General features: G+C 38.9%; 1 pseudogene; it reads left to right on the top strand.

Moving 5' to 3' along the window:
• Positions 1–8,829, top strand: part of LOC114050900 — a 36,731-nt pseudogene extending 27,902 nt beyond the window's left edge.
• Positions 8,830–11,565: the final 2,736 nt, after the last annotated feature.

Raw genomic sequence — 11,565 nt, forward strand, 5'->3', positions numbered from 1 at the left:
GGAAAGATTGATATGAAATGATGCAAAGTTTAGTATGTAGAGCCAAGAAAACAATATGTACAATGACTACAAAAAATGTAAATGTAAAGAACAATCATAGGACAATTGAAACTGGATATGGCAAAATCATAAAGTATAAGCTTGACTCCAAAGAATAAACATGAGAAGATACTTTCTCTTATTTGTAGAGATCAGGGTTCATGAGTGTGGCATATTGTATATGAGGGAATTGAAGGGATTAGAACAGCAAGTTGTAGTGAGAATTCAATGTACCACACTGACTCCATCTTGTGACTCACTTCTGGAATTAGCTCAGTTCCCTTTCTATTCAATTATGGGTATACTGGCCGCACGCCGACCTTCTGCCAGCCGTACATCGGTACCCACTCCTTCTATAAGGAGTACACTACCAGAGTCATACTCACTCCCGAGTCTTCGGTACTCAGCCGGATCAACACACAGAGACGAGCCATTGGGAGGCGCCAACACCAGAGCTTTATTCAGAGGCCAACACAGCAAGCCATCATAGCAAGCCCAAGCAGCAAGGCCAGAGCAACAGGGCAGGAGCCAGGAGAGCGCGTGTGTGATCTGACCACGCTTGTTCCTAAAAACCTACCTAGCCCCTCCTCCCCAGCCCGCTTACTAGCCAATGATTGTAGGGTCAGATACCGGAAGGGGCTGTCTGAGTTTAGCACACCAAGGGGGAGGGAGTGACGTAGGAGGCTAGGACCGGATATAGGAAGGAGGGGTCTGGGATTAGCGCATAGACAGAGTACGTGACCTAGGAAGTCAGACTCAGACACTGGGAGGAGGGGTCTGGGTCAGTGCTGCACAAAGGGACCCAGGAAGTCAGGAAGGTCACAAGAGGCGTCTGGGGATGACGTTGCATATAGGGAGGAGACTAAGCAAAGGGAACTCAGTCCTCTGCCATCCCACTCCCACGTGGTACCGCCCCTTGCCTCAGGAGCTCCTCCGTATCCAGCCCATCCCAGTTCACCACGACTCTGCCTACCACAGCCCCTGCCTCGACTTCCAAAATACCCAGATCTTACCCTACCCTTGCCACAGCGCTCAACCTAGTAGCTGCCAACATCAGACAGTCCCTCACATATGGGTCTAGTCCAATTTCTCTTTTGTGAGAAAACTTTATTTAATTGTGGGAACTGTGAGAAAACCTTATTGCATTGTTTAAACTTAGCCCTGCATAGCTGGGAAGCTAGACCATCTCTACCAGCTGTTTAGAGACCCTTAACTAAGGATAGACCTAGTTTATGCTGGCCAGAAATCCTGTCAGACCTGATGATTGATGCAAGAGTTTTCTCACAATTATACATTTCAAGCAACTCATATGTCTTATCCGAAAACTGGTCCTGTACCCTCAATCAGTCATTGTTTCCATGTTCCTTTGAATGAATACAGACACTTGAGGGGAGTGGGATACCTCTTTTTCTGATTTCAGGGAATTACACCTGTTTGCTCTCCCTCTCCCAACTTAGAAATTCCTCCAATTAGAAATCAGATGACTTAATATTGTATCCTGGCTAATTGTTTTCTTTTCATTAATCTTTCTTATTTGATTGTTTTTAATGCATAAAAATCTGTCACCTTCTATATTTGGGGTCCAATGCCAAAGCTGAGGACGCCTAGTTTTTTGAGCAACTGGCATGCACTGTTTAATAAATTGATATTCTTGGAAGCTCAAACCTTTGTTTCCTCACTCATTTTATCTGCCACATATATAACATGAGATATTTTACAGTATATTGATAAGTTTTGATGAATTTTTTCCTCTTTCAAAAAATACATTTATTTAATATTTTATTTTTCTCAATTATATGTAAAAATAATTTTAACTTTTTTTTAAATTTTGAATTCCAAATTCTCTCTCCTCCCTTCCCTCCCCCCTCATTAAGAAGGCAAGCAATTTGATATAGGTTGTATATGTGCAGACATGCAAAACACATTTCAATATTAGTTATGTTGTAAAAGAAAACACAGAGCAAAAAAAGAAAAAAGAAAGTTGCTTTTTTTTTTCCTAAAGTACGCTTCAGTCTGCATTCATAAGTCCCTCAGAATTGTCTTGGATCATTGTATTGCTGAGAATAGCTAAGTCATTCACAATTGATCATTGTACAATATTGCTGTTACCACATAAAATGTTCTTCAGGTTCTATTCATTTCACTTTGCATCAGTTCATGTAAGTCTTTCCAGGTTCATCTGAGAGCATTATACTCATCATTTCTTACAGCACAATAGTATTCCATCACAATCTTATACCACAACTTGTTCAGCCATTCCCCAGTTGATGGGCATCCCTTCAATTTTCATTTTTTTTGCCACCACTAAAAGAGCTGCTATAAATATTTGGGTAGAGGTCCTTTTCCTTTTCTTTGATCTCTTTGGGATACAGATCTAGTGGCAGTATTGCTGGGTCAAAGGGTATGCACAGTTTTATAGCACTTTGGGCATAGTTTCAAATTGCTTTCCAGAATGGCTGAATCAGTTCACAACTCCACTGACAATGTATTAGTATTTTGATTTTCCCACATCTCCTCCAACACTTATCATTTTCTTTTTCTACCATGTTAGCCAGTCTGATAGGTGTGAGGTAGTACCTCAAAGTTGTTTTAATTTGCATTTCTCTAATCAGTAGTTATTTAGAGAATTTTTTCATGATTGTAGATAGCTTTGATTACTTTACCTGAAAACTGCTTGATTATATCCTTTGACCATTTATCAGTTGAGGAATGGCTCTTAATTTTATAAATTTGATTCAATTCTCTATATATTTGAGAAATGAAGCCTTTATTAGATAAATTTGCTGTAAATTTTTTTACATTTATGATTATTAATCCTATATTTCTCTTCAGCCTATTTTCCCTCTTGTTTATCCTACTCTCTCTCCTTTCATCCCATCCATCCTCAAAAGTGTTTTATTCCTGACTACTACCTCCCTTAATGAGTCCTGCCTCCTATCAGTCCCTCACCCCTTCTCTTATCATCTTTCCTTCCTACTTTCCCATAGGGTAAGGTAGATTTCTATATCCAACTGAGTGTGTATGTTATTCCTTCTTTGAGCCAATTCCAGTTAGAGTAAAGTTCAAGTACTCCCCCACCCTCCACCTCCCTCATCTTCTCCTCCACTGTAAAAGCTCTTTCATGCTTCTTTTATGTGATATTACTTACCCTATTTTACCTTTCCTTTTTCCCTTCTCCCAATGCATTCCTCTTTCTCACCCCTTAATTTTATTTTTAGATATCGCTCCATCATATTCAGCTCACCATCTGTGTCCTCTGTCTATGTATACTCCTTCTAACTGCCCCAATAATGAGAAAGTTCTTAGGAGTTACAAGTATCTTCCCATGTAGGAATTTAAAGTTTAACCTTACTGAATCACTTTCCCATTTACCTTTTTATGCTTCTCTTGAGTCTTGTATGTGAAAGTCAAATTTTCTATTCAGCTCTGGTCTTTTCATCAGGAGTGCCTGAAAGTCCTCTATTTCATTGAATATCCATTTTTCTCCTTTTTCCTCTTTTTAAAAAAATCTTTTATAAAGGATGGCTCTCTGTAAAAGGAAATGAGGGATATAAAGGGAAATTTAGGCAAGGGAAAAATATGGGATGTCAATAAAAAAATCTATTTTTAAAAAGCCAGAATGAAGAATAAAAATTGTTTTAAAGATATGACATGCAATTAAAACATTTCAAACATGATCAATTTAAACACTTTATTGACATTGAAAAATGTGCTATGGACAGACAAAAAGACCTTGATGCTGATTACAATGATGTCATACAAAAACTTAACTACTATAAATTGGCACAAAACAAAAGAGCCTAAAAGCCTCCTTATTCAGCAAGCATTTGACTTTTTTTTTACTTTTTTTTGCAAAATGGAAAAATGTGACAATGAAGTGCAATACCAGTATAAAACACAAACTCATTTGTAAAATCTAATGGAGAAATATTGTGAAACATTGTGAGCACTATTACCTCATAAAACAGAGAGAAACTGTGGAGGATAAAACCAAGTAGAGAAAGTTTAGTAAGAGATTCAACTAAAGAAAGACTTCCTAAGGGCATTTTAGGATAAAGCTGGAAGGAGAACAAGATGTGGACCAAAGATGAGTCTGCAATTTTTTAAAAATTCAGCAAGCATATATGAAATACCTTCCATCAGGCCTTCAGGCACTATGTAAATGGAAGGTTGTTTGGGTTTTTTTTTTTCTTTTAGCTTTATTAATGTGTTTTATTTTTATATCACAATCTTGTCTGGTTATACCCAATAAACCTTCCTTTACAATGACCTGTCTGATAGCATATACAACATCCTATACTCATACTAGCCAATCTTTCAAAAAAAAAAAGAAAAAGCAGGGAGGTACATTTCTTCATGCACCTCCTAGGGCAGAACATTGTTCATTATAATTACTCAGCACTTGGCTTCCTTATATCGGATGTGTTTATTTAATAGGACACTTTGGAGTTGAATTGGATTGCCATAAAATCAAGATTGGAAAGCTAGCAAAGTGATGAACAAGCTGGAGTAATGGCCTAAGAAAGGATGGGAGGATTAGAGGTTGTCATGAGAGCAAATAATTGGTTTAAGGAGGATAAGGCATGCTGAAAGGCATAAGAAGAGAGAGAATGAAAGGAGATATGGTCAGATACAGTCATCTCAGAGTTTCAAGGTAATGGAATGTCTGTGCTTAATAATGAGGTCCAAAGTGTTACCAACCATCCCTGCTAGTGGCTGAGATAGAGTAGAGGAATAAGTCATGGAATCTGAGGAGACTGAGAAACTGGGAGTTTAGGATGTTGGCGGATCATCAATATAAATATTGAAATCCCCTAGCTTAAGAGCAATAGTTATTATTAATAATTTGGAACATGGTTGCATATGGCTATTGATAGCTTGTGTTTCTTTTGAAAACTATTTGCTCATATCCTTTGACAACATATCTATTGGGGATACAAGGATTTTTGTAATAAGCTTGGTCTAATGGAGCTACCATACTTGGACTCTAACACCTTATAGATGTGCTTATAGAGGAAGAAAAAATGGCACTGAAGCAAACAGAGATGGGAAAAGCAGTTGGACTAGATCAAATGTTGACATTCGAGGTCCATGCTTGAGGTGAGACAAATAGGAGCTTTGAAGAATCATTCTCAAGGTATCTGAAGAAAGAGAAGGTACCAAATTGATGGAAAAATTGAAACTATTACTACCCCCCCCCAAAAAAAGGGTAACAGAGAAAAGATAATTCCCATCTACATAAAATTTTATGGCAATAATCTACACATGAATCAAGGTCATCCTTTGTGGGGGTATTAGAAGAGAATAAGCAAGCTTCCACAAGTTATATGCCATGGTATAAGAATCATGCATCTTTATCAATACACAACTAACTAAAAAATATAGAAAAGACAAGATCCTATTTATTTTCTGACTATAAAAAAGCACTTAATTAGGTTGGGACTGGAATTGAATACGGAAGAGAGCTGACTGGATTGCCTTTGGGAAAACTTTGAAGTTCTCTTAATGACCCCAAACTTTTCCTTGAAATAAAGGCCTACCTTTTTTTTTTTAATTTTCCAATTTCACGCAAAAACAATTTTTAACATTCATTTTTCTAAAATTTTGAGTTCTGAATTCTCTCCCTCCCTCCTCACTGAAAAGGCAAGCAACTTGATATAGGTTATACATGTGCAGTCATATAAAACATATTTCCATATTAGTCATGTTGAGAAAGAAAACATAGACCGAAAAACAAACCCTAAGAAAAATTAAGAAAGTAAAAAAATAATAAGTATGCTTCTATCTGCATTCAGACTCCATCAGTTCTTTCTCTGGAGATAAATAGCATTTTTTCATCATGAGTTCTTTAAAATTGTCTTGGATCGTTGTATTGCTGAGATTAGCCAAGTCATTCACAGTTGACCATTATACAATATTGCTGTTACTGTATACAATGTTCTCCTGGTTCTGCTCATTTCACTTTGTATCAGTTTATCTAAGTCTTTCCAGGTTCCTCTGAAAGCCTTCTGTTTATCATTTCTTATAGCACAATAGTATTCTATCACAATCATATACCAGGACCTGTTCAGCCATCCCCTCAATTTCCAATTCTTTACCACCACTAAAAGAACTACTATAAATATTTGTGTACATAAAGGTCCTTTTCATTTTTTTTAAAAATCTCTTTAGGCTACAGACCAAGTAATGGTATTGCTAGGTCAAAGGATATGCCCAGTTTTATAGCCCTTTGGGCATAGAAGGCCCATCTTTTTAATACAAAGTTTCTTCCTGTGTCATATAGCTGTGTCACAAAATTCTATGATCCCCAAAGAACTGAAAAGCAGGATCTCTCAGAGGGCATTGGAAAGGTACTAGAGTGTACTTCTGAGTCATTCTAGCAGTGTCTGACAACTCATGACCCCATTTGGGTTTTTGTTGGCAAAGATACTGGAGTGGTTTGCCATTTACTTCTTCAGCTCATTTTATAGATGAGGAACTGAGGCAGAGTTAAGTGACTTGCCCAGACTCACAGTTAGTGTCTGAGGTTGGATTTCAACTCAGGAAGGAGTCTTCCTGATTCCAAGCTTAGTGCTCTATCCACTGTGTTACAAACATTGATGCAAAGTAAAGACTGTCATCAAAATGTTTCAGAAGCAGACATTTACCAAGTAAGTGACCTTGGGCAAATCACTTAACCACTGTCTGCCTCAGTTTCCTCACCTGTAAAATGGAGATAACTTAAGAGAGGACACAGATAAGAGTGAAATAAGATAAGCAGGCATGGTTACAATCAGTATCATTGGGTGGAATATCCATTTTGATGTAATCACAGATGCAATTGAGTTTTTGAAAGTTATATGTATTACTGTCTTGCCCCCCCCTTAAAAAGACAGAAAACTAGGGCAGCCAGGTGGCAGAGTGTATAGAGCTCTGGCCTTAGAGTCAGAGGACCTGAGTTCAAATCCAGCCTCAGACACTTGACATTTACTAGCTGTGTGACCCCGGGCAAGTCACTTAACCCTGATTGCCTCACCAAAAAGAAAAAAAAAGAAAACCCCAAGAAGGCAGACAGGGATTTTTTTTCTTCTAAACTTTGTATATTCCTACCAGGGTCTATCATATTGTCATATTCATGAGAAGAAGTGGGCGGATCTAACTCTCAACCTTAACTAGAGGTGACTGGATCCAACTCTCCCACGTGTTAACCATTGAATTGGACAGGTCCAATTCTCTCATCACATTAAGCAGACATAAGTGGGTGTGGTTCTTCATATTAATTATTCACGGGCAGAAGAGGACAAGTCCTACAACCTTATTTACCATTCATGAGCAGAGGTGACCATTAAGAAGGTGAGCCGCGGGCCCCACCCTTCTAGATTAATTATTCATGAGTAGAAGTGGAGGGGTCCAACCCTCTCACATCAACCAGAGATAATTCCTGCCAGTTTTCTATATTAATTATTCTTGACAGAAATGGAAGGTTGAAGGGGAGGATGTCCAACCTTTTCACATTAATCAGAGCTAAATAGACCCAGCTTTATATATTAATTATTCATGAAGAAATGGACAGGTCCAACCCCACACTTTAACTAAGGTAAGTGGGTCCACATTAATTATTCATAGAAAAGTGGGTGGGTCCTCAATATTAATTATTCAAGAACAGGGGTGAGGCCAACATTCATTTACCATTCATGAGCTGAATGGACAGGTCCAACCCCTTTAACTTAAACCTGAGGTAAGTGGCCCCAGTTTTCCATATTAATTTACTTGAGCCTAATTTCATATTAATTATTCAAGAAGTAGGAGGGTCTGACCCTCTCACAATAATCCGAGGTAAGTGGCCCTATTTTTCCACATTGATTAATTATATTCACGAACACAATTATATTATTATAGGAATAATTATATTAATGACACTTAAACCCAAGATAATTGACCCCGGTTCTCCACATTAATTATTCATGAACCGAAGGTGGGGGTGAGCCCCACACTCTCCGTGAGCTGAGGTGAGTTAACCCTTCTATATTGTTTATTCATAAGCGGAGGAAGGAGGAAGGGCAGGCCCCAAAGCTTGAAGGGCTGGAGGGAGACAATCGTCGTCTGCACGTGTCTAATTAAGCCTGAGGGAGAGGCCTTGGCTGGGAGGGAGTAGAGAAGCGGGGAGGGCTGGGGGAGGGAGGAGGAAAAGTTTAAAAGTTGTCGTTTTGATTATTCATGAGGGGGTGGGGCTGGAGGCGCCAGGCACGCCCCGCTCCTGGGCGGGTTCCAAATTTATTATTCATGAGGGCGCGCGGGTGGCAGCTGAGGAGGCGGTGGCGGAGGAGGCTGCGAGGGCGGGAAAGCAGCGGAAGCACCTCCTGGTCGCGAGCCACCCCACTTCTCTGCCTTGCCCACTTCCTCCCACACGGGGAGAACTTGAGGAAGGGGGATTTTTTTTTTAGAAAAAAAATTTTTTTTTAAAGATTTAGGCTTCGAGTAGGGGGTTAAGTGGCAAAAAATCGACCCCGCCTCGTTTTCCAGTGACACCCTGGGCAGAGAATTGTCAAACTCTGTGGTAAAAAGTGAGCTCCAAGCGATTTCCTTGAGGAGAAGCTCGCAGCAGCTCGGATGGAGCTGAAGGAGGGGGTGGGGGGAGAGAGACAGAGAGGAAGCCCCCCTGGGGACTCTGAGTCCTCCTGGAGACCCTCGCCCTTGTCCCCCTCCCTTCCTCCTACCTTCCCTGGAGGTCCTCTCAGAACTCTCCCCAGGGGCTGGACCAGAGAGGCTCCAAGGCCAAGGCCTGGCCCAACCTCAGAGCCTACGGGGTGACCGACCCCTGGATGGACCTGGGCCTGCCAGGGCCTGTCTGCCCCAGGGCTGCTGGGTTTATTCTTTAAATAAGAAAAAAAAAAATTGGTTGTAACTTGATACCTCTTCCCCCAAGAAAATCCTTTGCTCTGGTAGGCTTTCAGAGGCTTGCTACTGTATCAAAAGCAAAAAAAAAAAAAAGAATTAAGTATTTCAGGAGATTGGCATGAAAACACCCCAGAGGGTAATGGTAAAGGGGGGGGGGGGGGGGGGGGGGAAGCCTCAGGAAAATGGATTGTAAGCATAAGGTAGAGATGTACAAAGAAGCCTGCTTCCCTCTCCATCCTCTTCCTTAAAATATGGGATGTGGTTTCCTCATCCCTAAAAGGAGATTGGACTAGCCGACCTCTGGGGTCTATTCCAGCCTAAAGATATGACATTAAGATCTTATCCGTGTGCAAGTGAAGAATAGCAAAGGGGATGTGTTGTAAGGGGGATCACTGATACTCATTTTAGGGTGAGTTTATGGCAGAAGAATGTGTTAGTCTTTTGAGGGGATGAAAAAAATGCATATGTGTGTATAAGTGTGTAGCACTTTAAGCTGCTTTTTATTTCCCTGGTTTAGTCAAGCAGCAGGTGTAAGTGGATGTCCCAGAAAGAAAACAAGTGACTACTGGACCTCAGGCATTGAAGAAAGCTGCAGGCCCTTATTAGTGTCATGTTTTAGTTGGAATCCTTGAGAAGCGTAAGCTATATATATTATGCTTTTCTATTTTCATTGACAGAGCTTTTCACTTGTAAATATAACAAAAGTGACTTTTAAAAATACCTATTAATTTTTTTCTTTAGGGCATGATCTATAAAAAGTGATGCAAAGTTCTTTGTGGTGTTTTTAAAAGTTGCTAAAATTGTGCATGAGCCAAGTAAAAAATTAAGCTTTAAGTTTATTTATATTTCAAATATCATGTAACTAATTTAAGCTAAGTTAAAGAGAGTGCAGTTCCTTAAATGAATATGTGACAAATTAGCTAGAGCAGCACTCTGGGCACAAAGCAGAAAATAAATTCTGCTCAGGCATATTTACTGTGCTTTAGTGAAATGTCTTGATTGTTTAATTCTTTTAAAAAAAACAGTGTTTGCACTGAAGTTAAGTATTTTCTGAAGTGCAGTAATCAAATGGCACAAAATCATGTTGGGCAATTTGGCTATACATAACAAGAAAGATGCTTTATAACTGACTGCTTCATTCAAGTAAATAACTACTGACTTTTATAAACTTTATCAGCAAATCTTCGTTCTTCAAATCATTTTCTAGTCTCTCATTAAAGAAAGTTAGTAATTCTTATCTTAAAATGGAATCAAAGGGAAATTTAGTTGTTTCCTGTTTGAGTTCTATTCATTTAACAAGCGACTAGTTGCATTGTCTGTGAATGATGAAATATATATTTAGAATTATAATCTCAATATATTAGAGCTCTTTGAAATCTACATTTTCTCTCTTTTTTTGGTTGTTTTTTCTTCCTACAAACAAGGTACATGATTGTGCTTAGTTACAAACAGACAAAAAGAAAAATACTATTTTTAAAGACCCATTAACTGCTTTCTGTTTACAATTATTTTGAAGCACCATGCTATTTAATGGAAACGCATGCTTTATATTAGCAGTTTGATCTTTTTCATGACACTTCTTATTGACTATTTTTCACACTTGGTATGATTTTCCTTGTCTTAGAATATATTCAATTCAGTTAAATGTTAAGTTTACTACTGTGTGCAGAAGCTGTGCTGAATAGGAGCTATTGAATAGATAGAGTGGACACAAAAATAAATAAGACATGGTCCTTGCCTGCATGGAATTTACAACCTACTAAAGGAATATTCATGTATGCAGCTGACTATAGTACAACATGGATTGGCATGTCACATATGAGAAGTGCAAAAACTCATGGCAGGTCCAGGGAAGGAAAGATAAATTTTGATTAGGGGAACAGAAAGGAATTAGGAATTAAGAATTAGGGAGGTTTATGGAGTGGTGGTATTTGAGCTAAATCTTGCAGACAAAGATTGTGGGAAGGACATTGAAGGCTTGGGAAATGACAGAGGAGGAGAGTTGAGAAGTCAAGTGGCATCAAAGAAAAAACACTGAGGTCAGAGACTCTGGGTTCAAATACTGCCTGTTAAGCTTCCTATCTATATCACAGTGGGTAAATCTCTTAACTTCGCTGGGCTTCAGTTTACTTATCTGTAAAATAAGGGGACCGGACTAGATCATAACGGAATCATGCTCAAATAAAATGGGGGCCACTAATCCATACATAAGGATCCCTTCTGGTTGTATATTGGCTTAATTTTAAAATGTAATATTAACTATATTTTGTTGTATTTTTATTTATTTTGTTAAGTATTTCCCAATTACATTTTAATCTGGTTCCTGCAGTACTTGGGAATGTTGCTGGCCTCTCTTTGACACCACTGGACTAGATGCCCTGTGAGATTCCTTTTGGTTCTAGATGTAGCTAGGCTCTATTACCCTATAATTTGATAGTAGTGGGAATGATGGAAAGGAAGAATATCTCATTCACATCTTTCAGCTAGTGAAAAGCCTTTGGCTGGAAGTTACTGGTTTAGAAATGTTTCAGCTGGTAATGTTGTGGCTGTTTAAGTCATTTTTCAGTTGGTCGATTCTTCATTACTCATTTGGGGGTTTTTTTTGGGCAAAGAGTAGTTTGCCATTTCTTTATCCAGCTCAGTTGACAG

Source organism: Vombatus ursinus, unplaced genomic scaffold, assembly GCF_900497805.2.
Source record: "Vombatus ursinus unplaced genomic scaffold, bare-nosed wombat genome assembly UNPS02014801.1, whole genome shotgun sequence".
Classification (NCBI taxonomy): domain Eukaryota; kingdom Metazoa; phylum Chordata; class Mammalia; order Diprotodontia; family Vombatidae; genus Vombatus; species Vombatus ursinus.